This window comes from Brachycentrus maculatus, unplaced genomic scaffold (genome assembly GCF_059751285.1).
Source record: "Brachycentrus maculatus isolate JH-2025_06_01 unplaced genomic scaffold, ASM5975128v1 h1tg000139l, whole genome shotgun sequence".
In the NCBI taxonomy this organism is placed as follows: domain Eukaryota; kingdom Metazoa; phylum Arthropoda; class Insecta; order Trichoptera; family Brachycentridae; genus Brachycentrus; species Brachycentrus maculatus.
In genome coordinates this window covers 757,905-772,326 of record NW_028280892.1, presented here as the reverse complement: position 1 = coordinate 772,326, position 14,422 = coordinate 757,905, and positions in this window count along the sequence as shown.

Here is a 14,422-nt window from a genome sequence, read left to right as displayed (position 1 = left end):
CAAAAATATGCCTGAAAATAACCCGAAGGTAGGGTGGTAGTTCCAACTCAACATTATAATTTAATTAATTTGCTAGACATTTCTGCTTTTGACATGTCGCTCACTCCTTTCAAGAACGTCATTAATAAAAAAACTTGATTTTTCAGGAGAACGTTTTTAAAGTTTAAAAATATAATTCAATGTATTAAAAATTAATATCAAGTCACTTATTAAACTTTTTACTGTGCAACATATCTTTTTAGGTAAAACCTGAAGGTTTTTTTAAGTATGTTTACACTTTCTGCCCTGTAGCGGGTAAATATTAAGTTAAAAATATGCCACACAATATGGGCATTCCGAAAACATTCACAACTGAAAATTGACAATTTTTTATTTATGACGTTCTTGAAAGGAGTGAGCGATGTCTTAATACTAGTTAGGCTGTTCCTCTCCAAAAAAGAAACTAAGCTCTTGTGTTTGGAGAGGGGTTACACTCATTGTTCATTGTTTATACTTATAAATGATACAATAGATTTAAATAAAAAAAATGTAGTGTTTTTTTTTATGTATAAAATATGAACATAAAATATGGGTAAAAAAACTAAGATACATGCTACTTGTCACTACATTCTCTACATGTGTTGCCTCGGTACTCCCCACAGATTGGACGTCCATCGTAAATTTAACAAATGTCCCGTAATATAGGGTTAACTAAATAAAATGGTCTTTACTTAACCACCATTTGCAATATTTTGCCTGGAAAGGTCCCGGTATGCAAATATAAATTCCACTATCCGCAAATTCAAAATGTCAATTCATTATTTAATGTAAATCTTTAAGGTAAATTTAAATGGAAAAAGTTATTATTTTATTAGGATCCGATGTTTTAAATTATTTTACTATTAGCTGTATGTACAAGTGACGTATGATTGTTTTTTTTTTATGGAAGACATTCATTTTATTAGATGACGTAAATACAATTTAATATACATACTATGTTTTGGATTGTGGGTTTATAAAATGGAATTCGCTTAAAAACTGAGCAGTATTTAAGTTTTTAAATAAACTATTTTTATTTTTTATTTTTATGGTATCCAAATTTTAGTTTGCAAATTCTTAATTTGCTCTACTTAGTAGTTATTTATATCATGATTTTTTAAATTGATAACTCAACATGGATGACGAATGTAGAAATCTAGGGAATTCGAGGCCTTACTACCTGGTCTAAAAGAATAAGTTTAATATCAATTGAAAATGATATTTCTAAGTGTGTTCTAGTACCATAGAACGGGGCTTTTTGAACTTTGATGTGTTACTTGAGCCCAGTACAAAAGAGATTTCAATCTGTATTTGGTCTACAATAATGAGCGTATGGTGACAATAAGTGTCACCTGTCAGGGAAACAATGAAGCCTGTTGATACATTCATTGTTCTAGACCGAATACAGATCTAAATATTTTTTTGTACTGGGCTCAAGTAACATCAAAGTTCAAGTGGCCCGTTCTACGGTACGTGAAATAATTTGGGAAGGATTATTTATGTTCGCCTCCGTAGTGTAATGGTCAGCACGCTCGGCTACCGTTCTGGAGGTCCCGGGTTCGATTCCCAAGGGGGGTAAAATAAATATAAGTGATTTTTTCACTGTAATATTTATTCAATATTACCGTGGACTGGTACCTGAAGCGGAGGGCTGATCACCTTTCCTTCATGTGTAAAACGATCAAGATAACACTGCGTTTATATGACACAGTGCCCTATGCACCATTGGGGTGCGTATAAGGGTTTTATTATTATTATTATTTATGTACATTACATACATACATTTCATTTAAGTTTTACTAATAAAAAACTTCAAATCAATTTTAAACATAGGTCATCGATGTAGTATCATGTATAGTTGACCTTTTTAAGTCAATCATAAATACCACTTTCGAAATTTGAAGTGTGGTTGTCAATGGTGAATGTTATACAGCGTATAAAATGATAATTTAAACCAGCCAATGACACGCGGTAAGCCCTGTAAATACCCAGAATTCCATATTCTTCATCTATATATTGAGAGATCAATAAAAAAATCTTGAAACAATTTTCTTGGTTGTTTTTTTTTTATTTTTAAAAGGTTGTTTTTTCAAAATCATATTTTATGTTATATTATTTGTTGTGCCACATTTTCGTTGAAATATATGTAATGTATATAATGAAGAAGGTAGTTTGGTAAAAACACAGTTAATAATTTTTTTTAAGTCCAAAATTATTTTATAATCGAAAGGCATGTTGCAATAGTGCTATTTTTCCGCTTACGGGATCATTTTCAACCTAACCCAATCATTTATTAGTACTCGCACGGTGTTGTAATTATCTAAAAGTGAGGTCATTACTTTCAAAGCGACCTTGTGCGTAATATGTAGCACACTTACAATATTTTTTTATTTATTTTTTACGATTACGAAATGTGACAACTTATGACAGTTTGAAAAATATATATGTATATTGCTTCAATATGAGCATTTTTTGTAAATTTGATTGAAATTGGGTTTATTGAACAAGTATGTTCTGAAAGTAATAACATCTATTGAATGGGTTTATTGCTAAGAGAAAAATTAACCACTTCATGCTTTTGAAGCGGCAGTGTTTGCGTACGCCGTATGTGTTATCGCGCCTACCCGAGAACTGCTCACATGTTTCCGCTTGTTTGCGTTACATAAGAAAACAATCAAACTGAGCACACCAGTTGCCATTTAACGCTTTTTATTGGAATTTTTCGATAAATGTCAATTTTTATTTAAATTTTTTAACTGTTTTTTCATATTTTCTTATTTTTTTATTTATTTATATATATTTTTTATTAGGTTAAGTTTCTGTACATTTTTTATTGCTTCTGTTTTGTTTTTTTGAACAGGACAGCTTTTAAATTATGCAAACTTTTTTAAAACAAAAGATAAATATTTGTGTTTTTTATTATTTACACAAATATTTCAATTCCACACTATTTCTGTGAGCCTGAGTGGCTTCTTATTAGAAATAGGTATCAAATTGTGGTAGAGTGGGTTCGAACCGAGAAACTCTGACTCAAGAGTTCGCGACACTAACCACGGGACCACAAGCCGACAAAAGGACAACTTCTAATTAAATGTTTTTGTAAAAAAAAAACAAGCATGAAGCGGTTAATTTTGATTTTTTTACAGTCACTGCATCCATTTCCAAAACAAAATGATTTATTTTTTAAAATCACATTTTATTAGCAAAATATTTTATTTATTGAAACGGTTTATTTTGTATTTTATTTTATTTTTATTATCACGGAATAATTGTAGAGAAATGCGCCCTTTCCTTAGCTGTTATCGTGCCTTAGAGATTACTGAATCATTCGAAATCTATTGTACATTCATTTTCTCTCATGGCTATAGTATAAAATATTAAAATTTTAATATTCAGATGAACAAAATCCATAATTATCTTTATAGTACCTGAATCCACTTTTTTAAAAGAATTCTGTAATTGTAAAAAATTATTTTTTAAAATGTTTATAATTGCATTAGTGAAAATAATATATATATATATAAAAAAAAAAACGGTGAAAAAGAACTTTGTGAATTTTTAATACAAAAGTTTTAGGATATAAATTGATGAAGAAATGGACGATATAGTTCTATCATTGAATTCATTTTAATGGTAGCCGTTTCACTTGTGAGAAATTTCCTGGCATTGTCTCTTGTATATTGAAAAGCAATTTGTTTAAAAGCAATATATTAAAAAGCAATTTTTCTCACTCTGAAAATCAATAGACTATCGGTATGTCTTATGAACGATTTCTGAGTTGATGTTATATCGATTATATTCATCTGTTATGATACAGTTTTCACTCAATGACCTTGTTTAATACAAGCAAGGTAAAAAAAGAATACGTCTCAAACTTAAAAATAAAATAACCATGATCTTTTCCATCAACCTTGTCGTAACATTTCACATCATCTCCCTGGCATCATTAACAGAGGTGTTTACCCTTTTAACTGACGGGCATTAGTGCCCGTCATTAGTGTTGTGGTGTCTGCAACGGAGCATATTTTGTCATCTTGTATGTCATAATTATCGCGAGAGATGTCTTTGCATGTTTAAAGATCGCCAGTCAGAAACGCTTTATCTTAGCTAGTAAAATGAGCAAGAAAGTATACATGTAGTGTTTTTTTTTGTATTTCCGGCTTCTCAAGAGCTCCCGCTCTTGCTATGTTCCTACATAAGACGTCTTACGTGGTTGTCGGTGTTAAAAGGTTAAATGAGGCCATACTGCATATTTCAGATGAATTCCAACCAAATTTGGTTGGTATATTTAACACCGTATATAGCAAAAATATGCAGTACTACTTGGAAGGAAGGTCACTCGGTACTAAGACTTACCTTAACCCTTTCCAATGGAAAGTTTTTCGGTCGACTCAATCCCACTTCGAGACTTATTACTATTTAATTGTACTTATATGATTCCGGTTTGATTATATTGAAAAGTAAAAAGCTAATACATTGAAAATATTGATTAAGACATTGTTGTCAGGCGGTTTTTTCATCAACCCCGACCCTAATTAGCACACTAATTAGGGTCGTATACTAATCATAAGTAACTGCAAATCCAATTCCGATCTGTACAATGTTTCTTGGCGTCTCTCGCGCTCTACCAAAAGTAAGCAAATAGAACGCTTATAAGCGTTTCCTGTTATCTACCAACAGTATGTAAAAGACGCTTTTAAGCGTTTCCCGCAAACAATGTATTAAGTCCTTATTTTCTTGGTGCCATAACGGCTCTCAAGTAGTACGGCACACTATGCATGCCACCTCTATGGCGGCACTCCAGTGCTAAGGGTTAAAACATTTAGTTCTTTCCGTCTAATATAATAATGATGCAGAGATTTGATGGTGCATAGGTTTTGCCTAATGTCAACAGGTGTACACGTAGTCATCAAATGAAGACTCCCTGTGTGACTACACATGTATTCATGTGTGATGACTTGTTATCATTCGTAATAAAATACTTCTTTTCACAAAATCAAAACCAATTGATGACATTTTTTATATTTTAAAAAAATATATAATTAAAAGGTAGCTAGTAGATTTCATTAGTTCCGTTCGTATGGACAAATCTAACATTCCCTAACAATCATTGAATTACAGGAATCAAAAGTGTCTTATGTCCGGAATTCAGAAATTTTTGAACTATTATTATGATATTGTGATTCAAAATAATTTATTTTATTTTACTTTCAACAACAATTCAGTGTATTTTTAACTGCAAAAATGACATATTGTTACATAAAAATTTCTTTGCCGGAGAGCCTATTTTACATTGCAAACTTTGAATGTCTCTTTTGAAGAAATTTAAATTTTATATTATGTCATTATTGCAGCTAATAAATGTTATTTACCTATTGTGGATTCAGAGAGAAGGAAGAAAGTAGGTGAACAAACTAATAAATTAGCCAAAAGTGCATAACGCACAAAATAATAAATAAAATTACCTTATTGTGTATTATTGAAGACTTAAAAAAAACATATTTGATTGAAAAACAAAACAAATTTGTTCGTTAAAAATGTTCCATAATATGTGTAAAGTTTTAATATAATGTTACTTCGATTTGAGGTTGGATATATTATTTATTTATTTGTACTGAAGTTGTTTTTTAACCTGCTTTGAGAATTGCTTACATGGCATAATACAAAAAACAAGAATCAAATGACACGATGATAAGATTATTGACACATTTAAAAATGAATATATCTAAGATGTAAAAATAAAATAAAACAAAAGGGAGTTTAATATTATCACTAATAAAATATACAAAGAAGGTAAAATAGTACATGCAACATTTGCTTTTGTGGATCAAAATAAAAATAAAATGACTGGAGATAATTAAATTAATTGGTTATGGATCCAGGCAATTCTATTTACGGTGTCAATTACTCAATGAACCTAGCAACTGGCAAGGTAAAGGGATTATAGACTTTATGCTGATATAAATATATATTTTTTTAATTGGCAAAGCACCCAAATTTGAGTGATACACGCCACCTTTCATTACATAATAATGATTTTACTTGAAGTTACTTGAACCATTTTGCCACACTTTTTAAAGTGCTTTATGACCGCACTATTGACATTTTGGGAGTTCATTGATAAGAGGTGCTGGACATTCAGCGGGAAGGAGAAACCCTCCGAGCGAATGTCCTGAATGAACTCAAGGTTAGGGAGTAAGGGGCAGTTAAATAATATGTGATCAGCAGTCTCATCCTCCTCTTCACATGCGCTCTTCCCTGTCCAATGTGTGTTGATAGCTAATGAGAAAAAAATGAACCCTATGAAGTACTAAATGCCTCCAATTGAAATTAAAATATGTACGCATATAACACGTTGTGTCATTATTATTGTAAAATTCTTCCTTCTCTGAATCCACCATGCAGTTTATTTGTAAAATGTTTTTACTGTGGTGAACTTAGGCACTTATTGATTTCAATGATTCATTCTTCAATAGATAAATACCGCTATCGTTAACTGTTACTGTTCCTGAATGTACATTTATTGGCTGAAGTCATTAGTTTGTGGTTCTCCGTATAGCTCTAGATAAATGGTATTTTCATACAATTAAAAACGTAATTCTTTACCGACGATTCTTTAAGTTTGGTTGAAATGAGAGAGTCGTTAAACCTTTATTTAGTCACGGTCAGATCAAGTGCCAAACCACACACAAAAGAGAGATTTCTCTTATATGAACGTACTTAGATACAGAAATTTAACAAATTTATGACAGGACCATAGATGCGATAATTGACATTAGTTTCAAATAGATATACTGGAAAATTCATCATTCAATAATTGACATTAGTTTCAAAATAGATATACTGGAAAATTCATCATTCAATAATTGACATCAGTTTCAAAATAGAAATACTGGAAAATTCATCATTCAATAATTGACATTAGTTTCAAATAGATATACTGGAAAATTCATCATTCAATAATTGACATTAGTTTCAAATAGATATACTGGAAAATTCATCATTCAATAATTGACATAAGTTTCAAAATAGATATACTGGAAAATTCATCAATCAATAATTGACATTAGTTTCAAAATAGATATACTGGAAAATTCATTGTAATGCGTTTGTGTTGATCGTCTGAAAACCTTTTATCGGTTCAATTATGCGGTGTAGTAGCGAAGGTTAATTAACAATATTGTTGTGTGGAAAAATTCCAACCAAGCATCTGTCGTCGCATTATCTGCAAAGTGTCACAACGACATGACGCGGCTAAATGAAGGTTAAAACTATTATAGGGACTATTCTTAAACCTATTGTTAAGATTTACCATTTAGTATAAAATCGGTGTTTTGTGACTTCATTTAAACTAAAATTCCTGAATTTTAGGCTGCTACTTATAATAAGTGTCTTTTAGCTTCCATGTCGGTTATAACCGACACATTTTAATGTGCAGTTTAAACTTTGAGCGAAAACTATGTCTGTAAATAGTTTTTATACATATTACATGCGTACATAGTTGAAATGTCAATTAACTTTGTAAGAGTGTAAATTTGTGTGAAATGCCACTCCTTGGCCTAAATAAAACTTTATTGAAGAAATAGAGAAACATTCGAGTATCGTTTAATTTAAATCTGTCAACTTAAAAAATGTCAATTTAAAGAATATGTATATCACAATTCTAACTGCCATTTTCTTAGTAACGAATAATAATAATTTAGCGCAAAGTGTGTCCATATCTTACGTGCTTTTTTATGATTTCGAAAACTAGAAACCTAGTTATAAAAAAATGTGGTCCATTACTGTTCACAATAATAAAGTACGCTCCATTTCTTGTATTCATCGAGTTCACACTAGGAGATGTACTCCTACAAAACGCATAATAGCTAAGAATCTGGAGACCATTGGGTTGTCTGGATTAATGTCATGTTTCTGTAATGAATGTTGAGAAATGTACATTTTGTAAATTGACTGTTTTGTAGTATTTTAACGGATGTAAAAATTAACAGGCGTTGTTAATATTGTAATTATATATTATTAAGAAAGCCACCGTATCGAAAATGCAAAGCAACATCCAGCACTGACAAGTCCATCTAAAATTAAATGAATATTGTTATAAAACAATCTCGGCATATAATACGATACATTTTTGTTATAAGCTGACTAAGAACGTCTGAATCGAGTCCAAAGTCGTCGGAAGTTGCTATGTATCGAGTGTTAAATTTAAAACTATGATAATTGGTAAATTTATAATTTTTGTAAGAGTTGCATCGTGTTTTGAGAGATTAACAACCTTATTATAAATAATAATTATAAAATGCGAATAATGTATATATTATACATACATAAAATATAATATATCGGAAAATATTAACATACATATTATTACTGTAATTAATTTGAATTTTAATAAATAATTGCATTATAATATTATCCTTGACTTTTATTTCATTATTTTCATATGTATTTTATCATATTTTACAAAAATTGTATCATTTTGTTGACAAAAAACAGTGAATTTATACAATAAAAATACACAATGTTTACTTGTGATTTTATTTCAAATTTATTTATAGAAATATTAACACATTGTTTGCGGGAAATGCTTAAAAGCGTCTCTTACATACTGTTGGTAGGGAGCCGTAAACGCTTATAAGCGTTCTATTTCCTTACTTTTGATAGCGCAAGACGCCAGAAAACATTGCACAGATCGGAATTGGGTTTGTGCGGTTACTTGTGGTTGGCATATGACCCTAATAAGTATACATATTAGGGTCGGGCTTTATGAAAAACTGCCCGACAACAATGTGTTAATAAAATATTTATACCAATATTTAATATTCAAATTAACCATGTTTTGCTAAACAATCTGGGTTAAAAATTATTGTGGGTGTTACGACTTTACCTTCACGAGATGCATGATCACATTGCAAGTCCGATGCAGTACGGCTGTACAAACTCAAAACACAGTAAGGGACATTTTTTTTGTAGTACGTTTTTTTTGCATTTTTGACACGTACTGCAAAAAAATGTCCCTTACTGTGTTTTAAGTTTGGACAGCCGAGTACCCTATGTGCTGCTGAGAATAGAAAGGGAAAGAAAAAAACAGTTTTACTCATGACACCGAATTTTTAACACTAGAGGAAAATAAAACAATTAAGCTGTTACAAATCGTATATATTTTATTAATATTAACTTTATAAACAATGATAATAAAATGGAGTTAATACACAGAAAGATGGCACAGTATAGTAAGAAATAAAGCTGGAAAAAGAAAAAGTTATTTTTTATCCAATTTAGATATCTCAACAAATCTCAAGTTTTTCTGAGAAGGAAATATGGTAAGTATGGGGTACGAGCTTTAAGAGATCACTTTATGCACTATGTAACCTTCCCCGTTCTGCTCATGGTTGAACATTCATTTTATCATTTTATTTTATTTTGATTTTTAATCATTTATATATTTTATGTGACGAGGAACAAATCACATCCAAGGTCCTACCGCCATATATTGAATTGTTTGCAAAGTAATAGAACTGAAATGTCAGTCAAGATATCTATACTACCGTAATAAAAATCCCTAGAGGGTTGAATCCAGTATTAATGCAGAGATTTGGCTATGCTAAATATATTGTTAACTTGTTTATTATTGTCACAAAATAACAGCAAGTGCAAACGATTGTATTCCTGGATGCAATACAGAAAAACAACATTTGAATGAGTAGAAAGAAAATTGAAGAAACTAATCACCAGCATAGTTAAATAACAACTCATTTGACACTAAATGTAAATGACATGATACATAAGATGTCTCTTTCTCTGCTAACGATCTTGGGTCGCAAGTGTATGCTGTCGGTAGACGTGTACGGACTGCTCACACTTGCAACTGCATACTACTATGTTCAAAGTTAAAACATAAAGCTGCCGCATGCAGTAAGCTACCCTCACTCTCATTTGAGCAAGGCAGAATCTGATTGATCGAGCATTTCCCTCGCAAAGGCAAATGAGGGTGTTCACTCAATCAGTATAGAGCTATTAAGCAACATAAATGCCTTCACCATTATGTGAGAAGGATAAACGCTTTAAATGTTGAAAGTTCAAAAAGGAAAGTGCCATCGATTGCAGTAAACAAAAAGCAAGAATATGTCACAATCGTTTTTTATTTAAATGCGAATAACATTTTCTTTTTAACCCATAATAATGTCATAGGTTACACTTATCTTGTGAAGAAAGATGTCCTGGATCTCACTAAACCAATCAAAAAATTACTTTTCTGCCATCTGTACTATTTTTGTTTCATTTCAGATTTTAGAAATACATTCCATGATTAGTTTTTCACAAGGCAGAATAATAAATTTGTGGTAATTACTTGAGTAAAAAATCCAAAGGATAAATACAATATTTATTAAATGTAAAAAAAAGAAAAAAAAATACAATGTTTCTAATTTTTTAAATGGTTTCATTAATTGATTCGGCAGTCACTTAGTGATAAAATCTATCCATTTTCAATTCATGTTTTACTTAGTAAATACCACTATTTCTTAAAATCATTTTCAAACACCGTATACGGTGTTTAAAAATGATGCGGAACGCATCGAAACACGTGTCACAGTAGATTTTAAGAAATAGTTGTATTTACTAAGTAAAACATTAAATTTTTTTTTTTAAATGGTATTGTGATCTGGGCTACCGTTTTGGACATAGCAAGTGTTTTGCTTTAGAGTAAGGATATTTATATATACTAAAAAATTATTTTAATACAGAGTAAATATTTTATGAAGGTTCTAAAAAAGGTGTATTCATAAGTTGAACAAAGGAAATCAGGACAGCAATCCGACTCCTTAAGCTTAACTGTCCTAGCAGCAGTAACAGCAAATTTTAAGACTCTTGTATTTGCGAAAATCCAAAATATCAATAGTTTATGGTTATTAAATACTAAATTCACTTACTAAAGCATTTTATTAGGTTGGTTATTTATTGTTTATGTTTTGTCCGCCTTTGTAGTGTAATGGTTAGCACACTCGGCTACCATTCTAGAGATCCCGGGTTCGATTCCCAGGGGGGGTCAAATACATATAAGTGATTTTTTCACTCTAATATTTTTTCAATATTATCCTGGACTGGTACCTGAAGCGGAGGGCTGATCACCTTTCCTTCAAGTGTTAATGATCAAAATAACACTGCATTTATATGATGCAGTGCCCTATGCACCATTGCGGTGCAGATAAGGGTTTAAAGAAGAAGATATATATGGGATCGTTGTTAGTGTATTAAAGTTCCTACTTTCGTTATGTCCAACTCCCACTCCTATAACGAAATACTTGGAGCACTGATCGAAAACCCCCCAGTAACAATAAAATACCCGGACCATAGTCAACCAGTGGTAAGTCTTGCTGTTGTGATGGTAATGACATCACATTTGACAACATCACGAATTGTGTTTTTTTCACCACTGAAAATATGCAAATTGTTCCATATTTTATATTCTTAACAAATTTTAATGAAATAGTACATACTGATTGTTGTGTAATTTTTTTTACTAAATAGCGAATTCATTTGACAAACTGCTAGGAGAGTGAAACTTTGAAGTACGTAATGAAATTTGATTGACAGTAATATAATTTCATAATATATATATATATATATATATATATATATATATATATATATATATATATATATATATATATATATATATATATATATATATATATATATATATATCATGTATAAATCAATACACAATATGGCTCCAGAGTATCTTAAGGAGCTGTGTATTCCAGATGAATTGGTTGATAGACGTCTCACGCTTCGATCGGCTACAACATCTGCAATGGGCAAAGTTATCTTACCAGCTCGCAACCAACGCACTAAATTTGGCGAGCGTGCCTTTGCTGTTGCAGGACCGACGGCGTGGAATGCTCTTCCACCAATGGTTAGAAATAGTGAGAGTGAGATGATCTTTAGAAAAAGACTAAAAACACATTTGTTTGCTAAATCATTTCCAGCATAATATTTTCCCCAATTCATTCACCGTGAAGCGCCCTTGAGGTATTTTTTTACGAAAATGGCGCTATATAAGTTATCCAATTTTATTATTATTATTATTATTTATTATATTCATAATTTATATGTAAATAATTTATGGAAAAAGAAATCTGCATTAGAATATTGAATTGCAATGCCCTGAATATTATTTTTTTAAATAATTTATTATTTTCTACAGAAACTTTCATTCCCACTACATATATTAAAATATCTAGTCATTTAAAACATTTTACAAGTAGGATTAATTACTATAATATAAATTTTTTTAAACAAAATTTCTGTATTATAACAAAAATTAATAATTTATTTATTTTAAATTCTAATTTATGAATAAATTTAAGTTTATGCCGCTAGATACTTTGAATTTTTTTTATTTTATTTAAAATTTGGATTACGCCATTGATTGACATTGCCATGCCATTTATTTTAAAAACTCCGTACTTCAGAATCAGAAGACTGCGGATACCATCATGGAACCGCAACTTAGTCCCTTTCAGTAAATAAAAAGTTGCTCTTATAATTATTAGAAAAACTTTTTTAGATGATTCATTTTTGCAAAAAATATATTTTATAAGACTTTTTTGTTTGTTTATTTTCATCAATCCAGTGCGAAATATGTAATATAAGATACAATGACATTTATTTTGTAAGTATAATTGTTAATTAATCAGTAGGTACGTTTATTTCAGAATACAAATATAGTCTAATATATATTATTTTTCATTAAAAAAGCATTGACAATATTCTCAAAGAAGCTATATAGATTGAAAGCGTATAAATCACAGTTAGAGAGAAGAAGTAAAGGTTTTTTCATTAGGAAGTATGTATAAATTGAAGAATAATGATTAGTGTTTTTCTTAAATTTTAAAATAATTATTTGTTTCACATTAAGATCATATGAATGTATGTTAATTTATTCATTTCGGAATGGTAGAAGAGTTTTAACCAAACAACCGATTGGTTAAAACACCTCTGGTTTAAATGAAATATTTATTAATTATGTAATACTTTATCAACACCACATTTAAGTAAAATTGAGTTTTGTTGATCAAAACTAATGTTATTTATGAATTCAACATACTTGATATACAGTTTAGCCAAAGTCAAAGCCAAATTAAAGTACAGGCAGTTCACGATTGACATACTATATATAAAAAAAATATTTTAAATTTTTTTTAGAGTAAAATTCTTAATGGTAGGGGGGTCAAATTTATGGAATGTTTCTACATACATACAAGATCGTTATAATTGAGTCTAAATTCAAACAAAGTAAGTCCTCTACTCATTTATTTTTAATGTGTTATTTATCTTTATTATCTTTTCGTCCGCCTCTGTAGTGTAATGATCAGCACGCTCGGCTACCATTCTGGAGGTCCCGGGTTCGATTCCCAAGGGGGGTAAAAATAAATATAAGTATTTTTTCACTGTAATATTTATTCAATATTACCATGGACTGGTACCTGAAGCGGAGGGCTGATCACCTTCCCTTCATGTGTAAAACGACCATGATAACACTGCGTTTATAAGACACAGTGCCCTATGCACCATTGGGGTGCGGATAAGGGTTTTATATTATATTTATCTTTATCAAAGATAAAAATATAAGAGTCCAATTATTAAAATTAATTTAAACAGGTTTAAAAAAAACACACGATCAGTATTTAAAATTTGGTTATAGTTTGTAAAACTGGGTATCTAATATAATATGTTAGCGAACACATGGCCTTTCGGACATCTGTAATTCTCAAATAACCACAAAAATGCGCACTACGCAATACGCACTACCATTGTCCGTTCTGTCAAATTTCTGTAGAAAGAGCACAAATCATTGCAGTCTCGAAGTGTGTGAATATATCAACCAAGAAAAACATGCAGAAATTTTAAAGATCTAATTTAGATTCATTTTTAGGAATTTAATATATGAAACAATATGCTGAAAGATTCATAAGCTGGAGTGAAATGCACTGTTAGTGATCATAGAATGACCCAGTGAATATTTCAAAAATATTTACTTAATTTTATTAGTAATGTGAAAACTAACTTTTTATAAGTAAAATTGATTATTTATAAGTATTTCAACTGTTTTAAGCTATCAATTCATGAGGCATTATGTCAAAGTGCCTTATAATTGGAAAAATTGACTTACATTCATTGGAAAACACCAAGCTTTATAAATATATTGGCTGACATAAAGACACATATAACATTTGAAATCTCCGAGGATAGATACTAGGTAATATGAATATTAAACATTGTTATAACTAGTAAATATATCCAAAAATTGTTTAAATATACAATAAGTTTTAATAAAATCTACAGCACAACAAAAAATGATATTGTAGCACAAATTATCTCAACAACAGTCAATTTTATA